At 41.2% G+C, this 12,500-nt stretch overlaps 1 protein-coding gene across 3 annotated transcripts in view; it reads right to left on the bottom strand.

The window, feature by feature from the left end:
* LOC115218242 (inverted formin-2) overlaps positions 1–12,500 on the bottom strand; it is a 228,402-nt gene that overhangs the window by 149,566 nt on the left and 66,336 nt on the right. The window lies entirely within an intron of this gene.

Raw genomic sequence — 12,500 nt, 5'->3', positions numbered from 1 at the left:
TTATATCTTACTATGGGTTTTTTGATAAGCTATTGTTGGTGTTACTATTAACTTTCGTAAGCTTCAGCATATTTTGATTTTATCATCGTCATCGTCATCATCATCATCATTAACACCATTATGAAAAGTTCCATAGCGTATGGAACAATGGAAAATTGAATATATTCATGTGAAACCTGTGTCCGAGAACCTGTAAAGTACATGCATAAATGCTATATATATATATAGAATATACACTGCTTTATTTTGAGTTTGCTAGTGTTAACAATACTCGCAAATAAAATACAGTGTAGAGATGTAGTGGTCCAAGTGAGCTATTAACTATGTTCCTCTAGTTTCCGCTTGTATTGCCTCCATTGAAATTACTAAGTGGTATTATATATATATATTATATATATATATATATATTATACACTTAAGAATTTCAATATATTTAATATATATAGCAGTGGCTGTGTGGTAAGTAGCTTGCTTACCAAGCACATGGTTCCGACTTCAGTCCCACTGCGTGGCATCTGGACAAGTGTCTTCTACTATGCCTCGGGCCGACCAAAGCCTTGTGAGGGGAATTGGTAGACGAAACCTGAAAGAAGCCGTCGTATATATATATATATATAATATATATATATATATGCGTGATATGTGTGGGGTTTGTGTATATATATAGTATATATATATATATATATATTTATATATATATCTTATATTATATATATATATATATGAATGAGTGGCTGGGTGGTAAGAAGCTTGCTTCCAATCACATGGTTCCAGGTTCAGGTTCAGTCCCACTGCGTGGCACCTTGGGCAAGTGTCTTCTACTATAGCCTTGGACCGGCTAAAGCTTTGTAAGTAGATTTATTAGACGGAAACCGAATGAAGCCTGTCGTATATATGTGTGTGTGTGTCTTCACCGCTAGACAACCGGTGTTAGTGTGTTTATGTCACCGTAACGTAGCGGTTCGGCAAAACACGTATGGTGCTTTCCTTCTTTATATTGGCGGTAAAATCTTGGCTCGTTTTTTTTCTAAACAAAGTTGAATATTGTTATATTTCGGAATGGTCATTTTGCCAGTTTAGCCAATAAAAACACACGCACTATATATTTGGTGTTATTTTGCTTCAGTGTTATTTATTTTTTACATTAATCTTAATCTTATTTCGGCCAGAGCTCTTTCGTCACACTCCTGTGTCCGCATCAGTGGTCCTTTGTTTTCTTCTTTCTTATTTGTGTCTCTCCTTACTAACCGTCAGCCATTTTGTATTTCTATTGTATGCGGTCACAGGAGTGTGACGAAAGAACTCTGGCCGAAATAAGATTAAGATTAATGTAAAAAATAAATAACACTGAAGCAAAATAACACCAAATATATAGTGCGTGTGTTTTTATTGGCTAAACTGGCAAAATGACCATTCCGAAATATAACAATATATGTTTCAACACACGACTTCACATAAAAAATCTTGCACAACAAATATATAAACGTACTAAAGTTGAATATTCATTGTAAAATAAACCAATGATTTAATATGATATATTCTCTTGGAGGCAGGTTGCAAAACAAATGTACGGTTGAATACTCACGATTTTATAGACCTTATATTCGATACAATAAACGGAGAGTCACTGTGGAAATTACTTATAACAATGTTAACTCTGTAGCATTCAGTTTAGTCTGTCAAATGTAATGCTTATTTATTCACGTTGTTTTGAATCAACTGACTTACCCACTACCTCGAAATTGCTGGCCTTGTACAAAAATTTGAAACCAATATGGCAATAAAAATTTTTCCCACCTGCAATTTAAGAATTTATGCTGGAAGGATACATTCTTTAATGTCGCTTTTTCAAAATGTGTCTGGTATTTCAGGTTTTGATGTGCTTTACGCTGTTACTCTTTTACTTGCTTCAGTCATTTGACTGTGGCCATGCTGGAGCACCGCCTTTTAGTCGAGCAAATCGACCCCAGGACTTATTCTTTGTAAGCCTAGTACTTATTCTATCGGTCTCTTTTGCCGATCCGCTAATTTACGGAGACGTAAACACTCCAGCATCAGTTGTCAAGCGATGGGGGGGGGGGGACAAACACAGACACACAAACATTTAATAAAATGATATAGTGCGAAACGATCGTACCAAATTACCGGAGTCATTCTTGTTGCTTATTTTGATTACATATATATATATATATATATACGACGGGCTTCTTTCAGTTTCCGTCTACCAAATCCGTCTACCAAATCCACACAGTGGTGGCCAAACATACGACAGGCTTCCACGCAGTTTCCGTTTAGCAAAGTCGCTCAAAAGGCTTTGGACGGCTCGGGGTTATAGTAGAAGACAATAGGACTGAACCGGAAATCACATGAATGTAAAGGCAGTTTCTTAACCCCACAGCCTTGCCTGCGTCTAATACAATACATAAATGTGAGTTTTCCAGGCTAAATAAGCTTATCAGTGGGGGTGGGAAACAAAGTTCCAATCCAATTTAACATCAGTTTCTTCTATGCCGTGATTTGTAAACCAGAGCATCATGCCTCTAAATCGACCGGCAGGCTTCTATCCCCACGCTACTCTCTTTATCTTCCTCTCACTGCATGTGTTGTGTGTGTGTGTGGTGTGTGTGTGTGTGTGTGTGTGTGTGTGTGTGTGTGTGTGTGTGTGTAATATTACATATGTTTTAAAATGTATGGAATGTTTACGGAGTGCTATAGTGAGCCAATGCGAAAAAATATGTAGGCGCAGGAGTGGCTGTGTGGTAAGTAGCTTGCTTACCAGCCACATGGTTCCGGGTTCAGTCCCACTCCGTGGCACCTTGGACCTCGGGCCGACCAAAACCTTGTGAGTGGATTTGGTAGACGGAAACTGAAAGAAGCCCGTCGTATATATGTATATGTGTGTCTGTATGTCTGTGTTTGTCCCCACCAACATCGCTTGACAGCCGATGGTGGTGTGTTTACGTTCCCGTAACTTAGCGGTTCAGCAAAAAGAGACAGATAGAATAAGTACTAGGTTTACAAAGAATAAGTCCTGGGGTCGATTTCCTCGACTAAAGGCGGTGCTCCAGCATGGCCGCAGTCAAATGGCTGTAACAAGTAAAAGAGTAGAGAAAATTAAAAGCGCAAAGCTTAGGCAGTCAAACAGATTCCCGAAATCATACATGATTTATGTTGATGTGTATAAAATATATATGATTCAACTACTTTGATTGAAAGTTTTCATTTATGCGTTTAACTGCCTAAGATTTGCGTTTTCAATCTTCTCTATTATGTGTATGTGTGTATCAGGGACGTACCGCCTAGATAGGCAAGGTAGGAAGTACCTACCTTGAATAAAATAGATCGATAGCAACATTTTCCTCTCATTGCAAAATATGCACTTAATTCAATAAAAGTATGAAGGTTAGTCTGATTACTTAAGAATAAATTGCAAAACATTTTATTTTTTGTAGATTAAGTAGGCATAATTCGCCCTTGCTTTTCAACCTCAGTATCTAAGCTAAGAAATAGTACTGCTGTAGTACACATGCTGCGTACATTTCTACAACACCGTTTTCTTTACGTGCTATAAAGGCAGAAACAGATCTGCCTTCAACTCAGTCGCGCGTCTGTATTAGCTTATTTTTTTGGTTTTTACTACACAACTGCCTACCTTGAGTAATTATTGACGGCAGTGCTGATATATATATTATATATATATATATATATATATATATATATATATATATATATATATTCTATATATGGTGTGTCGGCCATGTTAGGCGCTCTTTAGATCCTCCGCTCATCGCTTTTTTTTCTCTCCTTGTTTTTTCTGTGTATCTTTTCTGTCGAAGAGTGTAGGCTCGAAACGTAAAAGACTTTTCCTATATCTATTCCTGAGCGCTATACTAATACATTTGTTTGTTTGTACTCTACCTGCTTTCAAACTTTCATCTCCTCGATGCCGATAATACCAGGTGAATACTGGAGTTTGGATAATCAACTTCTTCCTCTCCTCAAAATAGCTGGCCTTATGCTTATAGAAGAAGAAAAATCTTTATTTCTAATATCATTATTTTTAATATCATAGGTTACACACTAATTACCTTATTTATTATATATAGCCTGCGACAAGAAAAAAAGTTGACAAACTATATCGAGAAAAATACGGTTTAAACATGGCATTATTTGACTCTAAAGTATTGCTTTGGACTATGGTCCAAAGCAATGGAGAAGACACAATATCGCGCAGACTGTAAGAAATAGCAGCCAAATTTCCCTCACAAAGACATGCTAGTTTTGCGTTCAATGCAAAAAGGAGAAAAGACGGTCACACCTGGTAAGTTTTTGATCATAGGTCAGGTCAATCAGAGTTGACCTGGATCTAAGCAACAACTCTACTGCTACTACTACAACTACTACTACTACTACTACTACTACTACTACTACTACTACTACTCTACTACTACTGCTGCTGAGTAGATTATCAACAACACCTTAAAAATAACTGTATAACAGTGAATTAACCCTAGAACCCTAGAACTCTCTTTGCTAAAAGTAACAGCCAAACCAACCTCAAATCACACCTCGCCGACTTTAAAAAGCAATGGTAACATTAGACTGTGTTGTTCTAGATTCTTCTATTGAAAGTAAATTTATTGGCTCTGACTAGACTGCACTTGGTTATTAATGGGTTTGCTGGATTTGGGTTGACGTGGGCCAAACAGCAATAGCAACAACAGCAACAATATTAGCAACAACAACAACAACCACAGCAGCAACAACAATAACAACAACACTGTAGAAAATATCAGCAGGAAGGATATGAGGAGCATGTCATCAGGAAGGACACGTTATTCACTATGAAATCATTACCATTGCACCGCAATCGTTACCATCACGCCACCATCGTATTTTACGTACGCACACACGCACACACACACACACACACACACGCATGCACATACACACACATCATTATCACTACCACCATGCTCTCACACCACCGCTGCTACCACAACCACCACCACCACCACCACCACCATGCATGCTACACACACACACACACACACACATCGCCACCATCACTACCACCACGCTCTCACAGCATCCCCGCCACCGCCATCATCACCACCACCACGCTACTTCTATGCCCTACTCCACCATCACTCCCCCACAGCCCACCCTACTACCACCTCAGCCACCACTACCACTATTACCATTTCGAACCCCACCCCCAACACACACACATCGCAGACGACGCTACCACCGCCACTACTGTACCACAAGTCACACCACCATCACGCTCTCTTCCCTCATCACCACCTTCACAACTACCACAGCAGCCGCTACTGCGACACCACCACCACTACCATTGCACCACCGCAACCACTACCAACGCAGCCAGAATATGTCAAGAGAAAGGCCACAACTAACCTGCACATACAACCAGGATATAACCACCACCACCACTACCACCACCATCACCACTACTACTACTACTACTACTACTACTACGATCGTCGCCATTGCCAATACTATTAAGACTACAACTACCACCACCACCACCACCACTAGCACCACAACTACTATTACTAAGACTACTACCATCACTACTACCATCATATCCATCACTACTACTACTGCTAGCACCACCACAACTGCCATCATCACCATCACACCACCACCACCACCACCACCACTACTACCACCTACTACTACTACTACTACTACTACTACCACCACTACCACTACTACCACTACTACTACTACTACTACTACTACTACTACTACTACTACTGCTGCTGCTGCTGCTGCTGCCTGCTACCATCACCACCACACACCCCCCCCACCACCACCCCCCCACCACCACCACTACTACTACTGCTGCTGCTTGCTATCTGCTGCTGCTACTACTACTACTACTGCTGCTGCTGCAACAGCAATGCGGAATATGTGAACAGACAGGAAACGCTACAATTATGTCCACTACAAGCATTACATCATTAACATGTTTAATTGTCGGTGGTGGATTGGCTTTGTTGCTCTAATTATCTCCAGCTTAATCTCCCTCTCTCTCTCTCTCTCTCTCTCTCCCTCTCTTACTACCTCTCTCTCACTCTCACCCTCTTTATAACAGCACAGTACACCCCTTCTCTCCTCCTCCCTGCTTCTAATGGCACAGTACAGTGTGTGTGTGTGTGTGTGTGTGTATGTGGCTCAATGAAGCCAGGGATCCCGCAGTTCAGTGTGTGTGTGTGTGACTCAGCAGGGTTAGGACTTTATAGGTGAGGGCGCGTGGCTTAGTGGTTAGGGCATTCGGCTCATGATCGTAAGGTTGTGAGTTCGATTCCCGGCGACGCGTTGTGTCCTTGAGCAAGACACTTTATTTCACGTTGCTCCAGTCCACTCAGCTGGCAAAAATGAGTTGTACTTGTATTTCAAAGGGTCAGCCTTGTCACTCTCTGTGTCACGCTGATTATCCCCGAGAACTACGTTAAGGGTACACGTGTCTGTGGAATGCTCGAGCAAGCTGTTCCGTTGATCGTATCAGCTGGGACCCTCGTCGTCGTAACCGGCGGAGTCTTTTTTAAGGACTTTATAGTAGAGAGGGGAGATGCTCAACGAAAGCTAAGTATTCAATAGTATAGAATTTTATGTTCTTGTTTTGCCCCAGATCAACCCGAATTGAGCAGTCCTAATATTCACAAGAGCAACAACCAGGACTATCCAAGCCATTTGTATCTCTCTCTCTTTTTACTCTTTTTACTCTATTACTCTTTTACTTGTTTCAGTCATTTGACTGCGGCCATGCTGGAGCACCGCCTTTTTAGTCGTGCAAATCGACCCCATGACTTATTCTTTGTAAGCCCAGTACTTATCCTATCGGTCTCTTTTGCCGAACCGCTAAGTTACGGGGACGTAAACACACCAGCATCGGTTGTCAAACGATGTTGGGGAGACAAACACAGGCACACAAACACTCACACACACATATATATACATATATATACGACGGGCTTCTTTCAGTTTCCGTCTACCAAATCCACTCAGAAGGCTTTGGTCGGCCCGAGGCTATAGTAGAAGACACTTGCCCAAGGTGCCACGCAGTGGGACTGAACCCGGAACTGTGTGGCTGGTAAGCAAGCTACTTACCACACAGCCACTCCTGCGCCTATCTCAGACATTATCCAACATAATTTTTTTTTACTTATTTATTTTTTAATTTTTGGCTAGTAGACGTGGTGTTCTTGTTAGCCACAGTTCAGTCTGGATTGAGAAAGCCAATATTCAGAGGCGTACCATCCGCGACCATCCAGCCTTTTGTAAATCTAAGATGTTTAAAGTGTTGGCGGTGATATTTTTGTTTAGCCCTAGATCAGTCCAGATTGAGTAGACCTATATTCACAAGCGTACCAGCTGCGACCATCCAGCCTTTTGTATATCTCAGACATTGTCCAACAAGTTGGCTTTTTGCTTTCATTTATTTACTTATTTATTATTATTGTTGTTGTTGTTGTTAATATAGTTGTGATGCGAACTGAAAGGATGTGGTTGCTGTTACTAGCAATTCGAGCGAGCGCATTTTGGGTCCCCGGTGCAGAATGTGACCCAGTGATGCAATACAATATTTTGATGTAGTTCCTATGGCAGAGTATACGTGCAGTATGGTCGAACGGTTAAGTTGGCACCACAATCACGAAGTCTTGGGTTCGATCCCACAGTGTAGCATCCTGGACTAATGTCCTTTTGCATATCCTCCATGTCCTCCAAGCCTTGTGAGGAAAATTGGGTTGGCAGAAATTGTGTGGAAGCCAGTCGGATGGACTATACCTGCAATTTAAAGAACCACCCTTGACATTCACTGTGCCAGAGTGATTCTGCCCAAGGGTTACACTAAATGTATATGTCTGTGGAATACTCAGCCACTTACATGCTAATTCAATGAGCAGTTAACTCAGTTGAGTGAGCAATTAAATACCCATCGTCGAAATTGCTGGAGGATTTAATTACATACAGCATAAGTGAAGGCGCATGGCTCAGTGGTTAGAGCGTCGGGCTCACGATCATGAGGTAGTGAGTTCGATTCCCGGACCGGACTGTGTGTTGTGTTCTTGAGCAAAACACTTTATTTCACGTTGTTCCAGTTCACTCAACCGTAGAAATGAGTTGCGACATCACTGGTGCCAAGTCGTATTGGCCTTGCCATTTCCCTTGGATAACATCGGTGGCGTGGAGAGGGGAGGCCGGCACGCATGGGCAACTGCTGGTCTTCCATAAACAACCTTGTTCGGACTTATGCCTTGGAGGGGACATTTCTAGGTGCAATCCCATGATTATTCATGACCGAAGGGGGTCTTACTAAGATTATAGTTATCTAGTGGTTCTCAACTTGTGTCCACACGACGCTTAAGGGTTCATATAAGATTTTGTTAAAATTTATGCGCAACAAATCACTTATTCTTCTACAATACACAAAATATTTTAATTTCTTTATTCAATCCCTAATAATATTTAATTATAAGAGTATATATTAAGATTTTTAAAACATCGAATGGCCATGAGGTTCCACTGGAATAACATAGCTGTTCATAGGCAGAAAACGGTTGAGAACCACTGTACTAGAGTGTTGCCTGTTATATGATGGGCAACTTTGGAAGCATGCTTTGGCCACTACAGGTAATATCAAGAAATATATCATACGAGTACATACAATAATTATAATTCAACTTTTATGTAATTTCTTGGTACTTACACAAAATGAAATGAATATTACATTTTTTTCAAAAGAAAAATATTTACAATATAGGGTAGCGAACCGGTGAACAAACGACACAAATGCATTGAGCATGAGCGATCGATTATATACTCTTTTACTCTTTTACTTGTTTCAGTCATTTGACTGCGGCCATGCTGGAGCACCGCCTTTAATCGAGCAACTCGACCCCGGGACTTATTCTTTTGTAAGCCCAGTACTTATTCTATCGGTCTCTTTTGCCGAACCGCTAAGTAACGGGGACATAAACACACCAGCATCGGTTGTAAAGCAATGCTAGGGGGATAAACACACTCACACAAACACACACACACGTATGTATATATATATATATATATATATATATATATATATATATATACATATATACGACGGGCTTCTTTCAGTTTCCGTCTACCAAATCCACTCACAAGCCTTGGGTGGGCCCGAGGCTATAGTAGAAGACACATGCCCAAAGTGCCATGCAGTGGGACTGAACCCGGAACCATGTGGTTGGTAAACAAGCTACTTACCACACAGCCACTCCATATATATAAAACTGAGAATGTGTGTCTGTCTGTGTGAATCCCTACACAACCAATTTCACTCAAATTTTACACACGCCTTACTTAGGATCCATGTAGTGTCAGGTGCAAAAACAAATTTTAACTTCTTGCCTAGGGCGAGCCCATAGCAATATCATATCTTCTCTACTATTTCAGTATTACGTGGATGCTTTCAGTTTAATACTGAAACTATTAAAGTGAAACTATTATATAACAGGGTTGAACCATTAAGAGTGGACATCCATTATGCTAGAAGAAGATCCGCTATGGTCTTATATGCTACACCACTGGTTTTCAGTTCATATTAATCAAATTAATATTCAATCTTTCACCCTTATTATTTTAAATTCAAAATTACAAATATATATAGACATATATAGAAGCACTCCACCGGTTATGACAATGTGGGTCCCAGCTGATACGATCAATGGAACAGCCTGCTCGTGAAATTAACGTGCAAGTGGCTGAGCACTCCACAGACACATGTACCCTTAACGAAGCTCTCAGGGAGATTCAGTGTGATACAGAGTGTGACAAGGCTAGCCCTTTGAATTACAGATGCAACTTATTTTTGTCAGCTGAATTAACTAGAGTAATGTGAAATAAATTGTCTTGCTCAAGGACCAATGCGGCACCGGGAACTGAACTCATGACCTTACGATCATGAGCCGAATGCCCTAACCACTAAGCTACGTGCCTTCATAAACACACATACACACACACACACACATATATATATATATATATATAGAGAGAGAGAGAGAGAGGGGGCGCAGGAGTGGGTGTATGGTAAGAAGCTTCCTTACCAACCACATGGTTCCAGGTTCAGTCCCACTGCGTGTCACCTTGGGCAGGTGTCTTCTACTACAGCCTCGGGCAGACCAGAGTCTTGTGGGTGGATTTGGTAGACGAAACTGAAAGATGCCCGTCGTATATATATATATATATATATATATATATATATATGTATATATATATATATTATATATGTGTGTGTGTGTTTGTCCCTCCCACCACCACCACCGTCGCTTGACAACCGATGTTGGTGTGTTTACGCCCCCGTAATTTTGCGGTTCGGCAAAAGAGAACGATAGAATAAGTACTAAGCTTAAAAAGAATAAGTCCTGGGTCGATTTGTTCCAGCATGGCCGCAGTCAAATGACTGAAACAAGTAAAAGAATAAAAGAATTATGTATATGTATATATATATATATGATGTAAAGCTAAACTGGAAAAACCAACCAACATTTGCATCAGTTATCATTACAAGAGAGATTATTGGATGACACCCACTGCAGTGCGCAGTGCAACGTACTTTTCCAAGAGAAATCATTTATACAGGACAGGAGTGGAGGATAATGGAGAGATAAGCATGACATCCGGTTGGGGATTCCCAACAGAAGCAATTTCATTTCTCTATTTTTATTTATTTGCTTACTTATCTATTTATTTTATAACAGAAATGGTTGACAATAGCGTCGTTGTTTACAAGAATCCAAAGAACCATTCTATGGTTAACCGAATTTAATTAATTGACAAGGGAGTAGGATCTATGATTTGATGGATGCAGAACAAACATCTCAAGGAACTTCGTCTGTGGATTTTTGTGTTTAGGTTTTCTGGCTGATAGCATTTGCCGCTGCGGAGGCGCAATGGCCCAGTGGTTAGGGCACCGGACTCGCGGTCGGAGGATAGCGGTTTCGATTCCCAGACCGGGCGTTGTGTGTGATTATTGAGCGAAAACACATAAAGCTCCACGAGGATCCGGCGGGGGGTGGGGGGTGGCGACCCCTGTTGTACTCTTTCGCCCCAACTTTCTCTCACTCTTTCTTCCTGTTTCTTGGGTAACGCTGCGATGGACTGGCGTCCCGTCCAACTGGAGAGGGAACACATACACCACAGAAACCGGGAAACCGAGCCCATGAGCCTGGTTAGGCTTGAAAACGGCGCATAAATAAATAAAATAAACATATGCAGCACACACTACTACTACTACTACCACTACTACTACCACCACCACTACCACTACCACCACTACCACCACCACCACCACTACCACCACTACCACCACTACCACCACTACTACCACCACCACTACCACTACCACCACCACTACCACTACCACCACTACCACCACCACCATCACTACCACTACCACTACCACCACTACCACCACTACCACCACTACCACCACTACCACTACTACTACCACCACCACTACCACTACCACCACTACCACCACCACCACCACCACCACCATCACTACCACCACCACCACCACCACGCAGTTGTCTTGTTAGTCAGTGCTCGACATATTGTCGGTCGAAACAGAATACCTTTTGTTGGACTCATTGTCATCATGAAACAAACGCACACACACATACACACATATATACATACGTATATGCATATAAACGTCTGTGTGTAAACTTACTCGAACTTTCTCACATATATGTCAGTACGTGTAGAAACACGCACATACACACATACACGCACATTAAGATATATATAACGTATGCACACAAACATATACGATGAACTTGCGTTAATCAAATTACAAAAAAAAATCATTAACAACTGAGAATAATAAACAGGTGTGTGTGTATGTGTGTGTGCGTGTGTGTGTGTGTGTGTGTGTGCATAGGCTCGTGTATATATATATATGAAGTGGGTGTGTATGACTAAGGGCATGCACGTAACTTTATTTCTGTGTTCATGCGCGTAAGTGTATATGTATGTGCGTGATGTCTGCGTGCAGTGCGTGTGCGCTTGTGTTTATGTGAGTGTGTGGTTGAATCAGTTAAAGTTCCGTCTTGACAGTAGAAGGGTCGACATCTGTTACTCCCATGAAAACCGACACCGTCCAATAATCGTGGCAGAAATACTTAACACCTATTATTTTTAGTCCTTGCATATCAAAAGATACAACGTTGTCCATAAGGCCGGAGCATCATATTGGATAGCTGTCCGAAGGTCACTCGGGTTTGATAGGGAATTCCATGTTTAATTTATATATGCCACGGATTGCTGTCTGTCAATGATTTAATTCTACAAGCAATAGCAGTATCGTCTTAAGGCATGAGTATACAAGATTTGGGGACCTTATCGGTCTAGGGGGCTCAATTCTGATCTATGTATGCTGTGAATTGCTGTTATAAATAAATACTATAGAGTCCACTGCATTGATTTCCCAAGAG

Source organism: Octopus sinensis, linkage group LG13, assembly GCF_006345805.1.
Source record: "Octopus sinensis linkage group LG13, ASM634580v1, whole genome shotgun sequence".
In the NCBI taxonomy this organism is placed as follows: Eukaryota; Metazoa; Mollusca; class Cephalopoda; order Octopoda; family Octopodidae; genus Octopus; species Octopus sinensis.
This window is presented reverse-complemented; position numbering and strand designations above follow the sequence as displayed.